The 24949-nt window shown below is 41.8% G+C and overlaps 1 long non-coding RNA gene across 1 annotated transcript in view; it reads left to right on the top strand.

Moving 5' to 3' along the window:
• LOC110366945 overlaps positions 1-24949 on the top strand; it is a 42610-nt gene that overhangs the window by 5268 nt on the left and 12393 nt on the right. The window lies entirely within an intron of this gene.

The following is a 24949-nucleotide window of genomic DNA, read 5'->3' as shown; positions in this document are numbered from 1 at the left end:
TGTATTTAGTTCCTTCCATCTTTCCATTAACTTTGATCAGCTTCCTTTTCCTTGCTATAGAAAATGTAACCTGGCCTGCCAGATTGATAACTGTAGAACTCTAGTTCTGCACATTATTACCCCTTTTACACTACACTTTTTTAACCGTGCCGAGAACGGTCCGAGCTCGGTACACTATCGAGTGTAAATGGATCGCAAACTGAACTGAATCGTGCCAGACACAACCAAACCGCGCTAAATCTAGACCAGTTCCATGGGTGGGCTTGGCCCGGTTTTTCAGTGGCTCGGTTCTCTGATAATAAAGAGTGCATGAGCAGACCGCGCCATCTCCTCACCATCAGCTGACATTTCAGACATTCATAAAAATACTAGCTTCCTTACCGTGACAAACGGTTTCCAGTGATGATTCTGCTTAGCAGTGTGATGAACCTCAACGTCTGTCGTTGTTTCCTGCGTCTGTAAATTCTTATAAGACGTTAGTTTGTCTTATCCACGTCCCAAAAGCCGACTCCATCAAGTAAATTCACCAAAGGTTGCCTTCTTGGCCTGAATGTCCGCAAACAACGAATTATCACAATTATAACCAAACATAACTTCCTGAATGTTACGGGCGCCGCCATTTTTATTTGCACGATTCCCTCCTTCAATCCCAGAGAGCAGTAGTACCGTAGATCATCACTAGGAGGCGAGGAACCGTGCTAGCGGGAAGTGTAAACGGTCGTCAGAACCAAGCTCGGCACGGTTAACTGATCCAAGCTCGGTCTGAACTCGGCATGGATCGGTTTACACAAGGCTAATGTAAATGGGGCTTATCAATCTGTGTCTGCTCCCATCGAATCCATTTAGGGAAAGGAGGGACGTTCAGTAGAACTCTCTGAGCTGATTGGGCGAAGCGACACCTAGTGCCCGCCTACTAAAGGCTTGTTTTAGCCAATCATGGTATCAAATTAAAACGTAAGCAGTGGGCGTCATGAGAAACCACAACAAGGTAAGCTAGCCATGGTTTTTCATTCTGTTTTACTATCAAAGAAGAAACGGAGGATTCTGACCAAACAGATGTGATAGCAGCAGCTACGCGTGGGTCCTCCTGCGCTGCCATGTTTATGTTGGTTCACCTGTGGGCTCAGCCGGTCTCGCTTCCGTCACAGCTGGTTTGTCCCGCCTTAAACCACAATACTGCAACGTGATTGGCCCGAACCGTTTTTGGTTCGGACGCAAACCGGTGAAGCCGGAGCGTTACAAGATGGATTCTCATGATGGGTCGAGTAGTCGTCTTGCAATCGGAAGGTTGCGGGTTTGATTCCAGCATCCCCTTGTCACATGTCGATGTGCTCCTGGGCAAGGCACTTAACCCCAGGTTGCTTACCGCACTGCGTATCAGTGTATGAATGTGTGTGTGTGATCGGGTGAATGTGGCTCTGGTGTACAGCGCTTTGAGTGGTCAGTATGACTGGAAAAGCACTAAATAAGTTCAGTCCATTTACCATTTTAGGGATGCATTTTCTGGTGTGCAGGGTTAGTTCTGTGCAGCGCGTGTTCAGGGGATGGATAGGACCAATGCTCCATGAAATAATATAAGCTTGGCGTATTGTTTTATAACCTAACACAGCTTTAAACCTCTCCACAACCTTTCCCTGACCTGTCTGCTATCTCCAGCAATCATTGGGCGAGAGGTGGAGCACACCAATTTTGTGATTTTTTTTTTTATTTTTTTTTTATTTATAAAGCAATCTTGTAAAATGTTTGTTATTCTAAAGTTTTCTCTAAATTAGTACAATATCAATACGTTGTTTTAAATCTACTCGCTCAGTTCTTTGTTTCTTTGAAATGCCTCGTCGGACAGAGAAGCTGCTAATTGCACTTAAAGGGTTTATTGAAAATATGATGCAGCCAAAATGTAGAGCAGGCAGGTGAGTGTGCAGGACGAGCAGGAAGACAGACAGCAAACTGCAGGCTGCTCACAGCGGGACACGCAGCCAGAAAAGGCTTGCGACAGAGAGCTGGCTCATGAGGAAGGGGTAGTGATCGAGGCAGAAGGGTTCACACGGGGTCAGGCAGGAAGCCGGGTCGTGACCAGCGTCAGAAGGCCGATGACGGCAGGGCGAGCAGAGAATCTAAACGGGAAGAACAGGCCAAGCAGGCGGTGCACACTAAAGCCAGCTTCACACTGAATACGTTCATTGTGCCGCCGTCCTTTCATTGCGAAAAGTGCCGCACATCAACCCTAACTGGATCCGTTCATCCAGACAGCCCCGCTCCTCTTCTCTCTCTTTTTTATTTTTGAAATAATACAGGATCTGCTTTACTCTCCCTAAGTGTCTGACTTCCTGTCTGACTTATCTGGTTTTTGGTAATTGACGCATGTCACTCCATCATCCATCACAAATAGACTCGATCCGTATTTCTGATGGACGACGGGTTCTCTGCCCCATTGACTAGAGTGGCTTTTATTTGTGACGTAATGGAGAACGCGTGGATAAACGAGTCTGTGTGAATGAGGGGCAACGCTGGACTGCAGCTCATACAAGGCAAGGAGACTCTGATTACCTGCAAGTCATTCCACCTTGCAGGTAATCAGAATCAATGCAGGTGAAGCTACTCCACTAATTAGCTGAGTTAAGCAGAGCAAGAAGGTGGATTCCAGCCGGTTAACCCAAAAAAACAACTGAAAACAGGCAGGAAGCATGACATTCTTTATAATAAGTTGTTTTTATCTGTTCTATATACCATATTTTTCTTGGCTAATTTACTGTCTGTGTTTGTTTGGTATCAATACATTTGTTTATTTTTGTGGAGGGGTTTGACTTTCTGAAATGGATTAATTTTGCTCATGTTTCTTACATATTTGTGCATTGTTTGTTTACTTTATGTATTCTTTGCCATTTATCTTTATGATAACAGATTAGAATTCTTCAGGTTTATTTAATCAAATTTTTGTTGATTTAGTTATTGTTCATTTATTTGCAAGGAGAGGCTTGAATTGATCACATTTATTTATGGCAAAATATGGTATATTTATTGTATTTATAGTGGTTTCTTTGGTATTTATTTGCTTGTTTGTGTCTTGTTTATTAATCAGTTTACTAATGAGGACATTTGTTATTGCATACATATATGCTGTGACCCTCATCATGTTAGAATATGAAGATGGTTGATTGGCAGAAAGAAGGTCTTTGGTTGGAATCCCAGCCTGGGGTCTTTCTGCATGTTCTCCCTGTGGAGGTGTGGGTTTTCGCCGGGTACTCCGGATTCCTCCCACAGTCCAAAAAGCATGACTAATTTGGTCTGTCTTAATTTCCCCCAGTGTATGAGTATGTGTGTAGTTGTTGATCCTGCGTGACTCTGCGTTGCCCTGCGATGGACTGGCGACCTGTCCAGGGTGTACCCTGCCTCTCACTTAATGATTGCTGGAGAGAGGCGCCAGCCGCTCCACAATCCTTAAAGGATATACGTGTAATGGATGGAGGGAGGGAGATGTTGTTGAAAGTTGTTTTTCTCAGTAGTTTTCCTTCTATGTGTAGAGCTGTATAACTTCTCTGCAGCAGAATTTTCACTTTTTCTAAAGTGAAGCACAAAACTGAAAGGATGAATGAGCTTCATCTGTATCATCTTGGAGATTTTGTTGTCTGAGTCAATAAATTAAGAGATTGGGGGCAAATTTTTTTCTTGAGTGTCCATCTATTTATCTTATTGTGTTTTTATGTTATTGAAATTTTTTTTTTAGTAATGGTGAGATGTCTTTTGTGGTTTTTAAAACAGCCTGCTGGGGTTTTTATTTTTCAGGGCTGGTTGTGAATTTACTGTACAGCGAGAGGGAAAGTTGCCTTCTGACTCAACTCATTGCATATATTAATGTTTGGGATTCAAAGCAGTGAGTGTGCAGAGAACCTGAAACTGTGATTCACCGCTGCTGCCAACCCTCCTGGTTTAAGAAAGAAAGAGAAAAAAAAACAGCGAGGGTGATGGTTGTGATCAAAGTGAGCAGACTTTTATAACCGCAAATCTTTAGAGAGTGACGATTAAGACCGATTTTTAAAAACAATAGTTTTTGTTCAGAGGGGCTCCAAAAAAGCTGTGAAACAAAAAGTGTGACTCAGAAACAGGAACTGTCAGCGGTTTGGACAGTTTAAATGAAACTTGTTTCCACCTGATCGGTTTTGCCGCTGCAAAAGGCAGCAGCTCACGTCCAACTCTGCAGATTTTGACGATTCTGGACATTTTGTCAGCGTGTTGCTGAAGGTAGGACGTCGGCATTAAAACGGACGGGGTAGCGAAAGGCAGCTTGCAGCCACCGAACAACTCATTGAGAAAATTCAACAGCTGAAACCGAAGAGAGGAAACACTAACGCTCAGCTTCCTTGTTCCTCTTGGAACCATACCACCATACAAGGCAGCAACTTCATTCACAAATTTGTACGGCGAACCCGCAGCAGAAGCCAGCAGCACATCCTGACACCTCAACATGCAACAAGCAACGCTGATCCTCTTAAACTCTTCATTTTGAGGCTTTCCCTGCAAGAAATACGGCCTCTCCTGGAGTTAATTGAAGTCTCAGCCTCAATGCCTCTGAGGTGTCTCCAAAGATCAGGTTCTCGGTTATATTTAATCGGTTATGATATCAGTAAAGCATCTCGCTTTGAGTATTTTTACTACCAAAGGTCTGTGAAGGGTGTGTGTGATGGGGTAAAAATAGAAAGGTCCATTAAGCCCCCGGAGCGTCTCCATCAGCAAATCTTCAATTAAAATAACTGCTCAGGCTGCCGGTCATTTAATCCCTTTATGTAAAGGATCAGCCTCACTACGCTCGTGTGCACAGGCGTGTGTGTCTTCTTCTTCTTTTTATTTTTTTATTTTTTTGTCTGTGCCAACAGCGTTTCTCGCCGTGCATGACCTGCTACAGCACCATCTCATCCATCTTTCACGTGTGCTCGCTGTCATACGTCCCCGAAGCAGAGAAGCTGCAGATTTTAAAAAGAGTCCCGACTTGTTGCAGGTGAGCGGCTACCTGTGCGCACCCCGGACGCTTGTGCAAGAGTGCGTTAAAAACCCATAACCGCTCATCCCTGAACGCTCACACAGGCACCTACTTGCTACGCCCCCCCACCCCTCCACCCCCACCCACATCCACATCCTGGGAACGCACTTCACAGGAATCCGGCCCTATCTCCATCCCTCTGCACTTTAAATAAAAGTTTCCACTGAGGGTGAACCGAAAAGCTGTCAAATTCAAAGTGGGATCTAAGTAGCGGTCCTTAATTGAAGAAATTGTGATGACAATACGGAAAGAGATCTCAGTGCTTAGATCAAACACCCTACAGCCAAGCAAGCCAAGCATAAAACCCCCTACACACCAAGCCACAGTCTACAGAGCTGTCGTTTTGCATGGACTCTGCTGTGGTTATATTAAAAGGCTCAGTTTACTCCTCCCCTGCTCATTCATGGCGAGTGAAACATATACATGGCACACCCACTCCTCCGGAGCCTCTCTAGTTTGTGTTTCCCTGTTTTGAAAGTGTGAAGCCGTGAGAATTGGATTTCATCTGCAAACACAATCCTGGCGGTTCTGGTCATTTTTTCAGCGCGAGTCGCTGGGTTTTCCGTCTTCAGTCGCTGTCAGGTGTCAGCTGTCAGCCCACCTCTAGGTTTCCTCGCTCAAATATACGCTCAATATCCGCTTCATTAGGCTGATGGTATCGGCCTTGACCCCGGTTTTTTCTTTCAGAACCGCTTAAATTCTTCATGGCGATGAAGTTAGAAAAAAAAGTTTCAGCCACTTTCCTCAGAGATTTTGCTCCATGTTGACATGATAGCGTTACATTACTGCAGATTTGACCACCTGAATGGTTCTGCTGGAGGGTCCTTCCTGTTAAAGGAGAGTTTTACCTCTGCAATGCCGCTGCATGCATGCTCGGCATGAGGTATTGCTGCAAAGTCCAGCAACTGTCTGCTGTGGCTACATTCTCATCCAGGAGGCGTGAATGCTGCAAGTCAATGACCCGATGCGATCTGCTGGGTTTCCGCAGATAAAAACTTGCTAACCAGCTCGTCTGGCGGATCGATTTCGTAAAAAAAAGCGGCTTGAGACTAAATGTGTTGTGAAATGCCGCGATATGAATAAACTGAACTGATTTGAATTCAGTCGTGATACCGCCACCGCAGAGCTTGACACTTAGCCGGAGGTGTTTGGTTTGCACCAAACATACGGCCGTTCGTTATGACAGAACGTCTCTACGTCTCGGCTGCTTCTACGTGTAGTTGGGACAACGAGCAGCGAGTCTTTTACAGCGCTGAGGAGGAGCTTTGGTGCAGTCCTTTGAGCTAAGTTGCTCTAATTGAGCCACAATTCAGGGTTTCAGGGAAGGGCTTCTTTCAGTTAATACCACCACAGTGTGGGCTTTGACTAGGCCACTCCCAAAAAGTCATTTTGTTGTTTTATTGTTCCTCAGAACAATCAGAGGGGACTTGCTGTTGTGCTGTGGATGAGCCTACGACCACATAATTCACATACTGTTGTTGATAATGTTGGACATTCCCCCTCAGGATTCTCAGGTCTAGAGAAGAATTTGTTTTTCCATCACTTACGGCAAGTTGTCCTGATGAAGCAAAAGATAACGCTACCGCCATAGTGTTTGATTTGGCTGTGTCTAGTATCAGTTTTATACTAGACAGGCTGCTTTTGTTGTTCACTGGCGTTGGCTTTGTAAGCCCCTCATTAGATGTCATTTTTTTTGGGGTTGGGGATTAACCCCAAACTTCAGATAGAGCTGAAGATTACTTCAGAGTTATGCGTTCCTTTTTTTAATTATTTTTTTTTGCTTGCTAGTAAGAATGTCATGAAAATTACACCAGACACCATTGACCTTAAAAGGAGTGCACTCTTTGAGGGGCTTTGCTTTGTTTTTTAAAGTAGAAGAAATGGCCAAATGTTCCCACTTCATCCATACAGGCAGACCAGCCTTTGACTTCTTTTAATGTCAGCAGCTATCAAACTGTCTCCTAAATGCCTCAAAGCCTTACCTGTGCCTTTATTCAGCTTTTCTAACGTGCAATCCAGCTGCTCATCACTAATTGGTTAATTAATCTACGCATGAAGCTGTTTGTAAGACTTTCCACCTGTTTCATGTCTCAGCAGATAGAAAGTAGTTTCCCTCTCTCAGCCAGCAGTCGCACCAGTAGCCGAACCCAGTGAGGTATTTTTTTTTTTTTTTTTTTTTGATTCTGTTGAAATAAAACCCAAGAGTCCGTTGATGACTGTGGAAAATGTACAGCCATTTAGGTATTGAAATTTTTCAGTTTTACTTAATCAATTCTGTTGAGCATCTTCAGTCTGAGTCACTGTTAGGGGAAGTTGTCACCGTCTTTGTGCATATCTTTTTGTTGTGAAAGCGAGCGTCGCTTCTATAAGGTGCCATTTAGATTCAGACTGTGTGCGTTTGGGGCTTACCCCGATCCTCGCAGCAGTCAGTCACTTCTGCAAAGAGAAGATGGGGAAGGATCGCGCTGTATTAGCGCGTTAACCTCTGAGTGTTTCTCTGTCGTACTTTAGGGGAAACGTCTTTTACGCTTCTGAAAAGTGTTTATTTGATTTATGCAGCGCCGGGCTGACGATATGTCCTCTAACAATCAGAAGCAGGCAGAGCTGATCTAAGAGGATGTGTGCACTGAAAAGTGGTTTTACGCTACTTCCACGCTCACAGCGGGGAGTGAATCACCTTAGCGTTTACACAGATGCCGGCGTTCAGACAAGGCCATGAGAAAGGCGAACGACGGGGGGATCAGATTGCGGAGAGAGCATGATATTTCTTTTCTTCTCTTCTCCTGAATCTCTCCGTTTAGTGCGCAGCTCGTCGCTGGTCCGTCGTCTCACACGGCGTTCGACTCATGGGTGCCCCCCCCCGGGGTGTTCTTCCTGGGAGTGGGTCAGTCGGGTTAAGCAAACCAACATCTGCGCTGCTTTTCCTCACATCAGATTCACACCTCGCGGAATGTGAAAACAGAAAGACGAAACACACACACACACACACACACGCCGATTACAGCCTATTTGTCTTGCTGAAAGTCACAGAGGAGCCACATGGTTTAACATTTAAATTGCACAACAGCAGAGGAAGTTGCCTCACAGGATTTTCAGAAGAAAGTAAGGCTGTTTATGCTCATTTTGATGCGGTAAACCACCACTCTGCAGCTCGAATGCACTTCATATCTGGTGTAAATGCCTCATACATGGGCCTTTTAATTTTACCCCTGTCCTTGCTATGTTTGTCGTCTCACTGACACTTCTAGGAACAGCGCTTGTCTTGTCTTCAAAGAATCTAGAGCATCGTCTGTGCTGTGTGGCCCTAAAATAACACAGCAGCTTCCTTTTTGCTTCGGCTGCAGTTTTGACAGGTTCACGGCGGATCCTCAGTGCGCTACATAAAGTAATTAACAATGAATCATGAAATCCAGTGCAGCCAGTTGCCCTCAGAGGCCACCTACTTAGTAAATAGAGTCCAGCCGTTTTGTAATTCGCTCTAAGTGTGATTACAAACATAAGATATCTGCGGTATAGGTGGGAGAATCTGTGGATCAGACAAACAAACGTCACGCTCCCGACAAGTCTGGTCTTTATGGAAGAGTGGCAAGAAGAAAGCCATTGGTGAAAAAGCAGTTGAAGGAAATCCCATTTGCAATGATTCGCTAAGGACAAACAGCAAACATGAGGAAGAAGGCGATCTAGTCAGATAAGACAATGAACGGCACATCACTCTGATGCATGGCGGTGGCGGCATCATGGTGTGGGGATCCTTTTATTTGCAGCTGGAACAAGGAAACTGGTCTGAGCTGACAGGCAGATGGAAGATGCTAAATACAGGGAAATCCTGCAAGAAAACCTGCTTCAGGTAGCAAAATACTACCTCATTTTTCAGACCATAAGGCGCACAGATTATAAGGTGCACTAAAGAGGAGCCTTTGCACTTCTTGTTTAGACATTATAATCAGGCAGTCTTGTAGACAGCTCAGGGTACCAATCAGGTAGAGTGTCACAGTGTACCGTAATGTCTTCATAGTTTAACAGATTTTTGAGCGCATCGAACCACATAAAATCAGTCAGTAAGCACAACTTTAATCGTATATACGGAGCTCCGAATTATTAGACGCACCATAAATTTTTGAGAAAATGTAAGGATTTTAAGTGCGCCTTATTGTCTGAAAAACACGGTAGTGTTGTTTTGCAGGATAACAACCCTAAACATGCAGCTAGAGCTATTATTCAATGGTTTTGATCAAAGCATGTTCATGTGTTGTTCATGAGGGATGTTGCACAAAAAGAAAAACTCTTTCGATCTATATATGTGCAAAGCTGGTAGAAACATGCCTTGCACTAAAAGGCCGTGTTGCAATCTTTTGACTCGGGGAGGCTGAATACAAATGCACGTTACACCTTTCAGGTTTTCATTTATATAATTCTTGAGCAAACTTTCCTTTCACTCCAAGGTTACACTCTGGCGTGTGCCACAGAAAATCCCAATGAAATGCGTTAAAGTTTGAGTCCGAATACGTTAGGAGGATCTTTTATGAACTCCCCCTGCTCCTCTTCCAGCTCCTCTCTTTGCCTTGATTTCAGGACTCGGTTATGAAGCCGAGTTCCTCCTGAGTAGAAACAGACCGAACCTTTAAAAGTCCACAACCGGCCTAGAAGACGACCATCAAGCCGGGTAAGGTCGGGCTAGCCGTGAGCTTCTAAGCGCTGGCCAAACAGTGCAACACTGGGGGTGGAAATGCATTACTGTACTATGATCTCATTATCTCACCATACACTGGTTTTAATCATTAAGCAGTTTCGGTTTCAGTGAGCTCACCCTGACTGACAGCTGTCCACTCATATTACAGCGAATACAAACCTAATACAAGCCCCACAGTGACAATATTTACCTGGTGCAGCATGTGGCGACCTTTAAGTTATTATTATTTAAAATATATATATTATTATTATTATTATTATTATTATTATTATTATTATTATTATTTATTAAAGCAGCCCCATGAAACACAGTTTGGCTACAAGATACAGAGTGTGAATTTACACACTCCTCAAAAGCTAACAGCAAAGGTTAGTGACACAAATACACACACGAGCACACACATCTATATCTATCCATCTATATATATATATATATATATATATATATATATATATATATATATATATATATATATATATATATATATATATATATATATATATATATATATAGATGGATATATAGATATAATGCTTGTTTTAGCCCTTTTTTCTGTTTTTACATCTCCTGTTGTCATGTCTTTGGATTTTTCTTGCATTTTGTTAACCTTGCCAGGTTCCTTTTCTGTATCTTAACAATCAACTCGTTATAGTTTGTCTGTTTGCTTCTGTAGTTGTTTGGTTGAATTAATTGACTAATTGATGACTAATTGATTGGTTAGTTGGTCAACCAATTTATTGGTAGGACAGATGATTGATTGCAGAAGGACTGACCGATTGGCTGGTTAATTGATTCAGCGATCAGTTGCTCACAACATGAAGAAGTGAGGGATGAGGTAAACCTTTTTCACAGCAAACTGTATCAGTACACACTCAAATTCAGGGTAGATTTAACTTTAACAAAGACATTGTTAGATCTTTCTATGATTAAACATTGAGAAAAAACGTTTGGGGGGGAAAAAGCAGCTTAAAAAAACTTGCAAAAACCTGCTTTTGCTCTCTTTTATGTCAGGTGATCTTTTCCGGCAGAAAGGAGTTGAGAAACACTTCTCGATTTAGGTCACAGATTTTCCTTGCACTTAAACATGACATCACAGGACTTCCTGATCTAATAACGCTTCCAGCAGCCTTATTATGTTCATTTAACTGGATAATGGAGCTTCACTGGATTTGTGGAGTCTCGGCGGAGACAATGAGGACACAGAGAGAGGCAGCTGCTCTGTCCCTTGTGACGTCTTTAACTCTCGCGCACACACATGCATATGGAGAAACCACAAGTGGAAGCTTGTAATTTTCAGCCTGGTGGCGTTTATGTCTGATCTGGCTTTTTGTTGTATGGGCCGAGTATAGTTGTGGAGAGGCAGCATAGAATCATGCACATCCACAAATGACAGCTCAGGGTCGGAGGAGGCAGAGTTCACGGAGTGCAGCCTTCACACTGCATGAAATTAAACTACTGTTCCTCTTTTTTTTTACTATCAACAGATCAGATGCAGCACGGGGGGGAAAAAGGGCAACCAAGACGCAACATTTTATGAATCAACGCGTAGTAAACGGTCCTGTCCTCTGTGATGTCTGCGGGGGGGAAATAACGCTGTTGACCTCATGAAGGACTGGTCTTTATTTAAACTGAATAAATCAGTTATTGTCTTTGTGCACAGTCATAGCCACGAGACGAAGTCCCTTTTATAATCCCCCACCGTGTTTGTTAATAGGCTGATTATGATGGCTGTGGTTGTGAGGATCATGTGCCCTAGTGTGACGGACAGTGAATGGTCGGCTGTGTCGGCTCACAGAGGAGGAGACTCGTGGAGGAAGGGAACATGAAGGGCTTTCTGTATCTCTGCTGTGCACACAAATATGCATTTCATTACTAACTTTAGACAGGAATAGCTCCATGCCTCTGGCTTTGGGGCTTAAGGCCACCTCAGCTGAGCTCTGACCTGCAATCTTCAACGTCATTCGTGGAATCCTCTCCAACAGTTTTCTCAGAGGCTCTGACTTTTGAAACTACACAGTCAAGAAAATACGTTTCCAAACAGCCCGGAGCAAACGCCTTGAACCACGACTTACTTCTTAATGTGCTGCGTTCAAAGACAAACTTTGAAAGAACATCAGAAAACATGAAAAAAAACCGTAGCTTTAACGTTTCCCAGGGAAGCCTGACTCATTGAAAGCCACGTAGAAGGGGGGAAAAAAACAGAGGAATGGTGCAAAAAAAAATTATATTTATGTTTTTCAGTGGCTACAAAGATGTGGAAAAACTCTATGAATTTAAATGAGCAATGAAATCCAGCATATAGAATAGAAAAGAAAAATCATTTATTGTCCCACAGTGGGGGGAATTCAGCAGCAAGCAAGGAGGAAACTCCACAATAGAAGAACAAATAATTAAAATGTTTTGAATGAAATGTGCAACTGAGTAAGGTGATCAGGATGTGTACAAAATGTATAATTGTGCTTAAAAAGCAGCAACAGACGACAAAAAATATATATAAAAATGAATAAATAGCAATTAACAGCATGAATGTAAACCCCTTCTTGAGGTTGTCGGGAACCAATGCTGGGAGGAAGGACCTGCGATAACGCTGGTTTGTGCACCCAGGATGCAACGGTCTGCCAGTAAAGGAGCTCTCCAGCTCTACAGCAGTTTCACGCGTTCCTCTCAACGGGAGATAAGCTGCTGCACCAGCAAACTACACCATAGAAAATGGTTGACGGCACCATGGAGTAAAAACAAAGAAGCCTGCGGAGCGCCCCCTGCACTCCAAAAGAGCTCAGTTATAATGATCACAGAGCGAGAACAAATAAAAACCAGCTGTAAGAAGGCACAAATAACCTGAGAAAAAACAACTGTGTATACTTAAAAAAAATAAAAACATAAACAAAAAACATCAGGATGATACATATCAGTATTACTTTATTACTGTCCCTGTAGGGAAATTTGCCGTGCAGTCAGGTGAAAAACATAAAAACACACACGCAATCACTCTACAGAGGCAGATAAAACACGAAAATCAGTTAAAATCATCAGACTGAAATGACAACGCAATCAGGCCCAGTAACGTTTTACATTTCTCTGTACAATAGCTGGAATAGTAAAAGAGTTTTTCCATCTGTTGGTCCTTGCTTTAGGCTGTCTGAATCTCTTTCCAGATGGTAGGAGCTTAAATTCACAGTGCTGTGGGTGATAGAGGAGTGGAGAATATCTTTCGCCTTTTTGTGTGACTCTCTTTCAAAATGTTTCTGTTGGATCAGGTAATCTGGTGCCAATTATTGTGCCGGCCTATAGGTTGCTGAACCAGGTGATAAAAGCAGATGTAAAGTCAGCTTCTGTCACAGAATTGCAGAAAGTGGTCACCGGGTATCAACACACTCCAAATGAATTCAATTTGCGGAGGAAGTGCCATCTTTGATGTCACCCCATCCAATAAAATCCTCAAACCACCTGACCAGGTGAGTCATCCGAACATTACAGAAGATGCAAAACACAGAACAGTAAAAGAGTCTGGACAAAAATGCAAAGAATGACAAAAATTAAAACATAATCAAACTATAAATGCACAGCAAATGACCTGACGTAGAACAGGAAGAATGAAAACTAAACAGTTAAATTGAAATCGACCACAAAAGACCCAAAGTCAAGAAATATAGGCACAATATGATAAGATAAATACACAAAATATTGACAAACAGACACAACAAAAAGACAAAGAAAAACTGCAAATATAGACTACTAATGAAATACAAATAGACATAAAAACAATCTCAAAATAGATTAAATAATGAAAAAACACAACATAGCCTCATAAAAGACACATGATGCATAAAAGTAAACACAAAATAACAAGAACAAATACAAAAAGATGTGATTCATAAAGATCCATCTAAGGAGGGGGGTTAATTTATGTCAGCTGAAATTATTTTGTAATAACGAAATATACAGTGACAACCTATTTTCGCTTTACACCACAGGATTTTTATTTAAAAAGTACTTCAGAGTCCATGATGCCATCAGGAGAAACAAGCCCACAGCATCATAGAGCCTCCACCTTACTTAGGAGAGGGCATGAGGTGCTTTTTTTCCCACACGTTTGTTCACATGTCTAATCCACCTGCCCTGTTTCATCTGATTACCACAGGCAGTGTTTAACAAGCTAAAAGCTTTTTTTGTTTTTCATCTGCGATAGTGACCTGCTCCCCAAACCACAGGTTGACATGTTGATTTTGTTGTTTCGTTGTTTGGTAATCCCAAAATGAAACTCGTGCAGCGGTTTTCTCCCATGCCGTCCTTTAATCATATGGGTTTTAGGTGAGTAGCTACTTCCTTGCAGCCACTTCCTGGTGTATAAAAACCCACAGACACGTGACATGTGCTCTTGTGTTGCCCATTTTGAGGCATTGGCTCAGAGAAATGTCCCATATTTATACCACCAGAGATCCGGGCTACTTTTAGGGCCCTTTCTCTCACCACAGCTGATGTCCTCCTATATCCTGACAGAGCGAAAGGGTTGCTTCACATTTCACAACTTAAAGATAGCCATGTCAGCAATATGAATCCGCTCCGCCCCGTGACCGCCATCTGCCTCGGAGGTTTTGGAGGTCAGACTGCTATCTAATAACTGGCCTCCGCAGTGAGTGAAGAAAAGAGACAAAGGCATTTACATAAACACATACACTAGCCTGGGTCATTAATTAACAGCAGCTCAAAGCACAAATACCACTGAAGGTTCTTTAAATGAGGCCGGAGAGTCCCCTGTATAATTATGAGCCGCCTGTTTACCATTACAGCCTGTTCGCTGTTCACCTTGGCGGGTCGAAAGACTTCCATCAAGGTGACCCGCTCCCCCATCTTGAGCCACTGAAGGTGGTTTGTGGGGCTCATGATATTCTCTGCTGTTTTGTTCATCTAGCTGGTGCATTTTTATGCAGATTTTTCCCCTCAAAAATGCTGCTTTTATATTTTTTTAGGGTTTAAAAACACAAACTGCACAGAGCGTAGGATTCGCCTCATTCAGATTACTTGTATTTATTTATTTTTCACATCTTAACGTTTAGGATCATTAAACTAATTCTAATATCTGATAAAAACTATGCAAAATGCAGTTTTTTAAATGCTATACAAACTTCCCTAGCACTATCCTTAAACGTAATTGCTCCACTGCCCGCCCTTGGCAGCTGAATCTTTGTTTTTGTCTGCTGCTCTTTGCAGAATGGTTTCAATCCTGCCACACTGGAGGGTTTTTGAGCCTGAACGGCGTATTAAAGCTCATGCCACATTATCTGACTTAATCCTGGACTTTGACTAGGACATTTTTGAAACCTTTGCTTAGTTTTTTTTATCATCCAGAGGTGGACTTGCTTATGTGCTTTGGATCGTTGTCTTGCTGCATAACCCAGTTGTCTTTGACCGTAAGGTAACAACCTGATACAATACAATACAACTTTATTTATAAAGCACTTTTTATCAGTGTACAGCACTTTGTTTAAAGTGCTGTACACTGATAAAAACTAGGAAAATGCAGAAATACCCTTGCCAGCTCTAGCAGGCAAAAATAAAATAAAATTATGACCAACTCATAAATCATCAGAATAATAAAAATAGACAAAATAATAAGATGAAAGTATATAGTAAAAAATAAAGATAAAAACCAACTTCTCAAACTGAGTTAAAAGCCATAGAGAAGTAATGTGTTTTAAGAGAAGAGTTAAAAACAGCAAGTGAGTCTGCCTGTCTGATCTGCACTTTATTATTATTATTATTATTATATTTTTATTATTTTATTAGTATTATTTATTATCATTAGTGTTATTATTACACAGTTCGGGGGCAGCGACTGAAAACGCTCACCTCTCATCTTCCTCTTTGGCTTCAGGACAACCTATACGTATGTTTGAATCAGGTCAGATACAGAGGGGCAAGACCATGTAAACACTTAAAAACAAATAGAAATAACTTAAAAATCAATTTGGAAACGGACTGGAAGCCAGTGTAGAGATGCCAGAACAGGAGTGATATGTTCTTGTTTCTTTGTGTCTGTTAAAAGGCGTGCAGCAGCATTTTGAAGCAGCTGAAGTCGTTTAATCAAAGACTGGCTCAGCCCAACATAAAGAGCGTTACAGTAATCTAAACAAGCCCTCATGAAAGCATGAGTGAAGAATTTCAAGGTGATGCCGTGAAAGAAAAGGTTTAACTTTAGCCAATTGTTTCAGATGATTAAAAACTGGACTTGATTATCAGTTTTCCACCAGATGTGACAAGATGCACTCTATATCCAAAAAATTCCCCTTTTGTCTCATCAGTCCACTGAATATTTTCCTTAAAGTCTTGGGAGGCGGTGACACGTATTTTCTAAAAGTGAGACGGGCCTTTGTGTTAGTTTATTTAATTTATTTAGATTTTTTTGTCAGCAGTGGTTTGCAGAAGAACTCTCCTAAAGATGGCATTTTGTGTCCATACTTATCCTGACCAGAACCATACCTGTGAATGATGTTGCTGCGTATCCATCTGTTCAGTAGGAGACATCTCTGAGCATCGCTGGACAGTTTTAGATGTCCAGAGGACATTTTGCCTCCAGTTGAACCTCTCATCCGGAAGTTCTTGAAGATCCTGATTTTTATCTGCCTTCTCCTCCAGTAGGAGGTTATTTTTATGCTTTTTCTTCAGGGATAATGAACATAAGCACATCGCCCCCTCTTCATTTCAATTATTCTGTTAATTACACAGATATAATGACTTCAGCTCTTTTTTTTTTACAGATTATTTTATGCTGATGACATGGCTGTCCTAAAATGAAGTTTGTTGGCAATTTTGTGCAAAAGTAAAGTAAAAGTATAACATTAAGGGAACGTTTTAAGTCAATAAGGTAGTTGAATTAATGTAAGATGTTGGGTTCAAAACCATAAAGTGCACACAGCCCTGGAACAATCTACAACTATAGTAAAGGAATAATAAGTTGCTCAAAGGAAATTGGATTTTGCAGAACTTCACTGTACGTCATTTACATTTCTGATTCTTCTTTTCTACCGCAAAAAGGAAATCAAAACACCGTCTCAAAATTTCCTCTACTTGACAGCTGAAAATTGCATTCTAGCTGGCACAAGTCCTCTCAGATCACCCCCGCATTCATTTTCTGGTCGTTTGAGCTGCACATGAAGAGAGATTTCACAAGTCCACTGGAGGACGAGTACAGACAAGAGCGCTCTGAGAAATGCGCAGCATTTTAAGTGCACAGGCGGTTTGGTCAAATGGTTTGCCTTGGAAAGTTCCTCGCTGAGTGAATTTGACCTGAAGTGTCAAAATGTCAGTCATAAAAAAAGCCAGTAAAGCCCTCAAAGCAAACAATGGTTCCTCTCAAATCAAATGAGAGACGACGTTTAGCAACACAATTCTTTACACTCAGGACACTCTTTGTCTTTTATTATATAATAAAGCCTCCTTTAGTTTTTTTATGATAGCAAAGGAACTCCTACTTCTTCCACAGCTGTATAACCGCATGTCTGAAACACGTAGGTGGCCTGGTCATGATGTGGGGCTACGTTGCTGCAAAAGTGATTAGGATAATTATACCTTCTGCAGTCTGGAGGTTCGACAAAAATGAGTCTTCCAAATGTGCAGCCACCATAAAACGGCATTCCTCCGGAGCTCGAGCAAAATGGCTTCAGGTCAGCAAAGTATTGGAGCGACCGTCGCGCACCTCTGACCTAAGTTCAAGCATGGCAGATATGCAGATTGGCTCCACACCCAATCTTCCGGCCCCTGCGAGCGTTCTAACGTATAATTTGCTGGGTCGTAAATCTGTCCAGGCCCCACAGCAGGAAGCTGCTTGAAACCTCCTGCAGGATTGTTCAACCTTGCCGCCCCGTCCTGCCCCACCGTGACAAAGACCCACAGCTGCTGCGTGGACGTTCTCATCCCTCACTGTCGCACCGTGGCACCCATCCAAATCCAGCGGTAGCAGCCGCTTACTAGAGAGCCGGTGGTGGTGCCAAGAACTCTGCTGAAAAGATACTAGATGTTCCCTGTTGCTGGTTGACACTAATCCACTTCTTGCTATCTACAGTTTCTGTTGCGTCTTTCTTTTTATCTGCCAGGACAGCTTGTGCACCGTTTCCTTTGCTTTTCATCCCTGCATTCCTAAAGTATTCACACCCATTGAGCTTTTCCATGTTTTGTCATAAATGCAGCAATTGTCGCCTTTTATTCGGACAAAGACGTGCATAGCCGCATTTTTAAATGGCTTTCAAAGTGTTTTATGAATGAACATCTTACAGGCGTAGTGTCGCCTACACATCCCCGTCCCGGGTCAATACGGAGAGCATCTGTTAATATAGATTTGCGGGTGTTGCAACAAATTCCCCTTATGATTTAGGTCTGGACTCTTGGGATATTTAAACATCTGAATTTGCTCTGGCTGTCCTGCTGGAAGGTGAACCTCCGTCCCAGTCTCAAGTCTTTTACGGCCCCCAACCGTTTTTCTTCCAACATCGCTCTGTATTAAGCTCCCTCCATCTACCCAGACCCTGCTGAGGGAAAAGGATCCCCACAGCATGATGCTGCCTCTGCCATGTCTCACCATGGGGGCGGTGAGTTCATTGCCACACATAAAGTGTTTTTATGCATGTTAGCCAGGAGGTTTGGTGTCGGTCTTACCTGGTAGATGTCCATGTCTGGGGAAAAATCTAATGGAATTGGAAATAATGATTGTAAAATTGCCTTTTGAGATGTTCCCAGCTTGAGACATTGTCTTCTGACATAAACATGATTCAACCTTCTTCACAACTGCCTTCTTAAACTGTCTGTTGTGTTCCTCGGTCTTCATGACGCTGTTTATTCTCTGACCTTCCCTAAAAAACAACCTTCCCAGAACAGCTGGACTTACACAATGGGTTTTATTTAGGTGTGTCAAAGGGAAGGGGATAGTAAATAAAATGCCACACTGATGCTTTTTTTAATCTGGAAAACATCCTGCAGAAATAATGCACAGCTTTGTGTTGGTCTATCCCAGGACCTCCAGGTAAAACAGGTCGGTTTCACAACAAGCGGGTAGGAGACTGAAAAGACTAAAGAACGCCTATTTATGGTCTCTAATCTGGTTCATTTATCTGTAGAGCTTCTCGTTTGCCCGCTGCTCTGACAGCTCCTTGATGGAGGAGGCACCTGGGTCAGTTTTACACAAAGTGTCCGAGGTTTCGAATGCCACAAGTGTTTGACCGGTGTTGAATGTTCATCTAGTCGTCACCCCAGGTTGGGTAAGACCCGGCAGCTCTTGCAAAACTACGTGTTGCAAAACCGAAACGCTTAGATAACTGGGTGAACCGTTGCGTCGGCGTATTGGATGATGGTGTCACGACATGTTTTGAAAAGGGAATCAAAATCCACGAAGGAGGAAAAAAGGACGGGTCGCGTCTTCAGGGGTGACCGCCCCATGTGGCGAAGCTGTTGCGGACCCCCCCGGTGTTCAGCAGTTCCTGTGGGACCCTTGAACCTCAGAGGCAAGCCCTGGGAGCAGCACCGGAGGGCTGAAGAGTTCAGCTCAGTTAATGTTCAACCCCGTTTGATCCGTGCCGAGAAGTCACATTCCCTGAATACCTCCGCGGCGTTTTTCTAGCAGTAGGCCGACTAAGAATGGCCCGTGGACGGGATCGTTAAAGCTCCTGTGACTTTTCGAACAATCGTGTTTTGGAGATCAAGGGTAAAGTCGGCCGTGCAGGCGGGAACATGAAGCTGAGTGAATTTATTCAGGAATTGCATAATCGGAGCCGAGTATTTACCCGGTGTGACAAAATGTACACAAAACATCAAGTGAACTTCTTGTTTGACATGTCATTAAAACCAGAACCCGTCATTAATCATTGCCAAAAAAGATGAGCTCATCCTTTTTTTTTTTTGATGTTTCCTTTTATTTATTTTATTTTTCTTATCCAACATGGTCAGAGTGACACACTGCTTTGTACTCATGGCACATCAAGCAACAGGGGTCAAGCGCAGGTGAGCGATACATGACTGTTATCAGGAAAACTTTCATCCCAGCCGAGCTCCCTCCGCGTTTGGACATTTACTACCCGCCAAGTGTTACAGCCCTGGACATCAAAGCAGCCTTTTAGTGACAATAAAGTCATCACACAAACCCGACAGGGGGAGGAATGTGTTTGGTAATTTACTTAAAACGCATGCCATGTGGTTGCCAGATTTCCATTCCAGGAGATAAAACTCAGCAGATGTCGGAGGAGAGATAAACCATTATAGACAGTGTGAATTAAACAACGCTCAGGGCAGTGATCTTTCTGAGTGCCACCCTAAAACGCTGCCTGATTGTATGAGATGTTTTCTATTGTTTGCATGGAGGCTTTAGCAGGTTTAGCTTGAGGGTGATTAACTAATGGAGCGGTGTAATCCCAGGTAGCAGTCAGATGCTCGCAACCCAAAACACAAAGAGCAGCCTTCAGCCTAACCTGGCCTGAAGTGCTGAGATTGCGCACTACAAATATTTTGCGGCTGGAACATTTTTTTTTTAGCTATCTGCGCTTGCAGGAGCAGGAACGATGAGTAAATCACTCCACAGCAGGAAAGTGAGGAAAACTTGTTTCTGTGACTGCAGCGTAAACCTGAACTGGCAGTTTTCTGTAAAAAAATAAAAAAGGCATCATCCCCCTTACAAATGACATAGAAATTTTTGCTGAAAAAGGTCGAAAGATGTTGATGCTTGGCAAAAAAAAAGTTTAAGTTTTCTTTAGCTTGAAATGACACATTCCTCTTCTCTTCCTTGAAAGAAGAAAACAAAACATCAAATCCATTGATTTACGCAACCAAGCAAATTCTCGCTGAAAGAACTCAGGTAAGAAGACATTGAAAATCATCCACATCAAAAAAGCTAGTCTTGAAAAAAGATAGTTACTTACACTTTAAAAACACACATAACTGAAATTAAAGGGGCCCTATTGTGAAAAATCCCCTTTTTGGACATTTTTGTACTTCTAGAAAGAGTCCAAGTGTAAAAAATAAATATTCCAGCTGTTTTTTGGCAATAAGTGAATGTTTTGTTGGTGTCGTTTCAGAAAACCTCCTGATTGTTACGTCACAATCTGTGGGCACTGCCCCTCACCTCGCAACCCCAGTCAACCCACCCGTCACCTAGCAAGAAAAGTAAAACTGTAACATTCAAAAATTTAACCCATGGTTTTATATCACATCTTACATTAACATTATAAATATTTTTGGAATAAATTACATACACAACTTAAAAAATATGCATGTAATTCCTTTACACTTAGCTACATCTGAAAAGACACAGACAACTAACGGTTAGCATGATGCTAATTTGCATTGAAAATCCCTCGGGGATGCTAACGTTGTTAGCATCTTTTTCTCAGACTCTTCCAATCTGAAACAACCAAAATCCCTCCAAGAAGTATTTGACAAAAAACTTTCTCAACTCAGAAGCATTACGCCTCTTAAAAAAACCTGTCAAGTCCCATCAGTTAGCTTTTTTTTTTATCTTCTGCCATGCGCGAGGAAGACACTGGTGTAATTTCAACTTGATGCCAGAGGGGGCAGACATCAGCAAAAATCCTGAAACTTTTGCACTTTAAGTCGGTTAGGATTTAAAAGTCAGTTGTTGTTTTTTTGTTACACGTCAGACTTATTTGTTCAAATTCACAACTTTACAAACACCAACGTTATTATTCCTTTAAACAATTTGTGAAAAGCCAGATAATGACGTCTTGGCTTTGTATGTTAATGTGCAGCATTTGGGTTGATTTGAGGCAAATTTGAGTTGTTGCTTTTTTCAAGGCAACACCTCAAATACATTTTTTCCTTGCGTGACATTATAGATAAATCAAATGATATCAGCCAAGACATCAGGAAGAAAGTTATGGATACAAGATGCATGAAAGTCCTAGGTTTATCTGAATAAGGGATCGTACACGTATTTTAAAGAGACATAGGAATGTCCAGCTATCGTACTGTTCTGAAAGGAGACGGGCTCTCTGTCCAGGAGATAAACGTAGATTGGTGCAGAACCTGTGCATCAAGAACTAGTCTCGTACCAACGTTGGCTCAAAGGCCAGTCAGAAAAGAAGACTCCATTACTCCAAAATCCACATAAAAGAGGTTACAGTTCAGACAAAAACCTTAATTTTTGGAGACATGTTTTGTCTAAGGAAACCAAAATGAGACTTTTTGACTATAATGTTCATTGTTAAATAAATGGAAAGGCTTAAGAACCCCATCATAACTGGGAAGTACAGTGGTGGAAGAATCGTGTTGGTGGAGGATTACAAAATATGTGACATTGTGAGGAGTATTGACATCAGCCAGGATGATGTGGAGATATTGTTTCGTTCAGACTTTGACTAGGCCATTCCCAAAGTCCTTTCGGTAATAAGGTCATCCCCTTTTCCCATATTCTCAGAAAAAATGTAAAAACAATTGTTATTTTTCCTACTTGGATCCTCCAGCTCATTGTTATTATCGTTTCACAACATTAAGAGACATTTAGTTAACACTGATTCTAGGACTGGTTAATTTCTGGAAAAGTAAACATGAGAAATAACAAATGATAGACAAGAAAAGCAGAATAGAATGCATTTTGAGTTTCTTTTTAACTTTTTTCTTATTGGAAACAAAGCTGTTTGTTTAAAATTTAGGAAAAAAAATCTTCCCTGTGCAGCTTTACTAATCGATCATTGATCTCATCGCCTGAACTTGAATTTATAATTCCTGTACATAATACCCTGACCTCTTCTCTTCATCGTGTGACTCTTTGAGTGAATCTTGTCAGGCTTAGAAGATTGTTAGCTGTATTTACGAGGTGGAAACCTAACCCAGAATGTGGACCCTTGTAGCTGAGAAAGATTTACAATTTTTGGGCCAGAGGGTAAATGTTGGTATAGCTTCTGTGACATAACTGAACATGAAAATACTGGATATGTGCAGGTCCAGACCAGAGCCTTGCTCCGTCATTTGTTACCCTTTGGCTTGTTCCTGTACACCAGGGGTCTGCAGCCCTGGAGCCACAAGTGGCTCTTTGGACCTTCAACAATGGCTCTTAATTAGTTTAGCTAAAAATGATAAAGAAAAAACTAATGTGTTTAAATATAGGTATAATAACGAACATAGGTTTTAGCAGTTTTTATGTGTTTTCATGGAAAAACTGCATTAAATTCTATATCTAGTTTTCTTGTCAATAGGTTGGAAACTTTCTTTTTTTTAATGTACATAATTTTCCACAAATATCAACAGCCCATAGAAGAAAATGTATCCATCCTATGTGGAAAGTTTTATATTTTTCTTTTTTTAAAAACCTAACAATCAAAATCAAATTGTGGTTCTTTAAAAGTGAGAAAGTTTCATTTGGAGGATGTTTTTGAAAAATGAAAAGTTATTTTTTTGTACAAAAGTTAACATAACATCAACTACTTTAAACTGGACTGAGGGCAACAACGTCTCTTTGGATTGTAAAGGTTGCCGACCTGCTGCAGGCGGTCCATCAGTTGTTTTGGTACTCAGACACATCTGAGCGTGTGCAAAGGTCTCCTGTCCACGCTGGCCAGTCAGGGGGGAAATGTTTTCAGCCCGATGAACAGATCAGGATGTTTGGCAGCGTTCAAGCTCAGGACGGGGGGGTCATGATGAGCTAAGACCCCCCCCACCCTCGGGTCTCTGACATCAGGCGATCGGTGATATAATCCTCTCACTCTACATGTTACATTCTGTGATGGTTTGCGTAAACTTTGACAGAGTTCTCTGGTATCAGCTGGGCTGTGGAGCCCATGAACATTTATGTTTCACACAGGTTCGGACATTGACCTTAATGTTTTAGTTAATGGGTAGCAGCTGCTGGACCCTTTATGATCCCTTTAAGTGAAGTGGCCTGCGCTGCCAGTAAATAATATGATGCTATAATTTAAAATCTGCGGCTTGCATTACACCATTCCCTAATTTCACTAATTGAAGTAAAACTGTGCTTATCTTGCAAACTGCAGCGTGAAATTTTATGATGTGATGTTGCAGTTTTATGAACACCTGCGTAGAGTATGAGTTCTGCCGCTGGTACTTTACCACCATGTGTAATGATATCTTATATTATTCATATGTTTTGTGTTTTTCCATGTACTCGGCTTTATCTTTTCCTCTCAAGCTACTCTGAGGGGAACTTATAAGAAATGTATGAGAGTTCAGACACCTTTCTCACGCCATATTATTCAGGTTGGTTTATGGGAATGAATCTGAAAATGTTGCGATTCATCAATTAGGGTTTTTTTCTGGTTGTGTTTTTTTGCTCAACACTGTAATCAGACAAAAACACACAAATGTAATAAATATAACATAAATAAAATATTTAAACAAAAAATCCTCTCTGAGTGAAACACTAGCTTACTGAGTTGTGTTTATGTTTTTGTTGCTGTTGTTCTTGTACCCCCCAGGCAGCACCAGCTGATAACTGGGAATGAATCTTTAATATCCCTGTGTAGGAATACTTTGTCCACTTTTCTTTGCAGAATTGTGTTAATTCAGCCACCCTGGAGGGTTTTTTCTAGAATGCACCACCTGTTTAGGGTGATTTCGCTGCTTCTCAAACTGATTTGAGTCCAGACTTTAACTAGGCCCCTCCTTTCTATTTTTACCCATCAGGACTTGCTGGTGTCCTGTGGATCGCTGTTTTGCTACATAACTCAAGTGCACTTTAGCTCAAGGTGTTGGACTTGGCATTCTCCTTCAGGCTTTTCGGGTAGCGGGCAGAAATCATGGTTCCATCAATAACTGCAAGTCATCCAGGCCCAAAAAGCATCAAAGCAGCGCCAGACCACAATACCACCAATTACCTGTTTGACTGTTTCATTTTTTTCTGCTGAAATATCATGTTAGTTTCATACCACATGCAACGAGAAGCAAACCTCTCACAAAGCTCCACTCTTGTCTCATTGTTGTGCGGCAATAGGTTGGTATGGCTATTAAAAAAAACGGTTAATAACTGGCAATGGCAATTATTTTAAAAAGTTGGTCATTTTAACCAAAATTAACATGTTGGAAGGCCACCTGATTATCAGGAATTAGTACAAAAGGATTTAATTCAGCAAATTTTGTCTTCATTTTAGTGATTTTGTGGTGTGCACAATAGTATATTCTGGTGATACACAGGATTGATGTCCTGTGCAAGAGCTTTGCCTTATGCAAAAGGAATACTATGGTAGAAATCAGCTAAATCATTTGACCAGATT

Source organism: Fundulus heteroclitus, chromosome 21 (assembly GCF_011125445.2).
Source record: "Fundulus heteroclitus isolate FHET01 chromosome 21, MU-UCD_Fhet_4.1, whole genome shotgun sequence".
NCBI classification, from domain to species: Eukaryota; Metazoa; Chordata; class Actinopteri; order Cyprinodontiformes; family Fundulidae; genus Fundulus; species Fundulus heteroclitus.
Note: the sequence above shows the minus strand (reverse complement) of the source record. Positions and strands in the feature narration are given on the sequence as shown.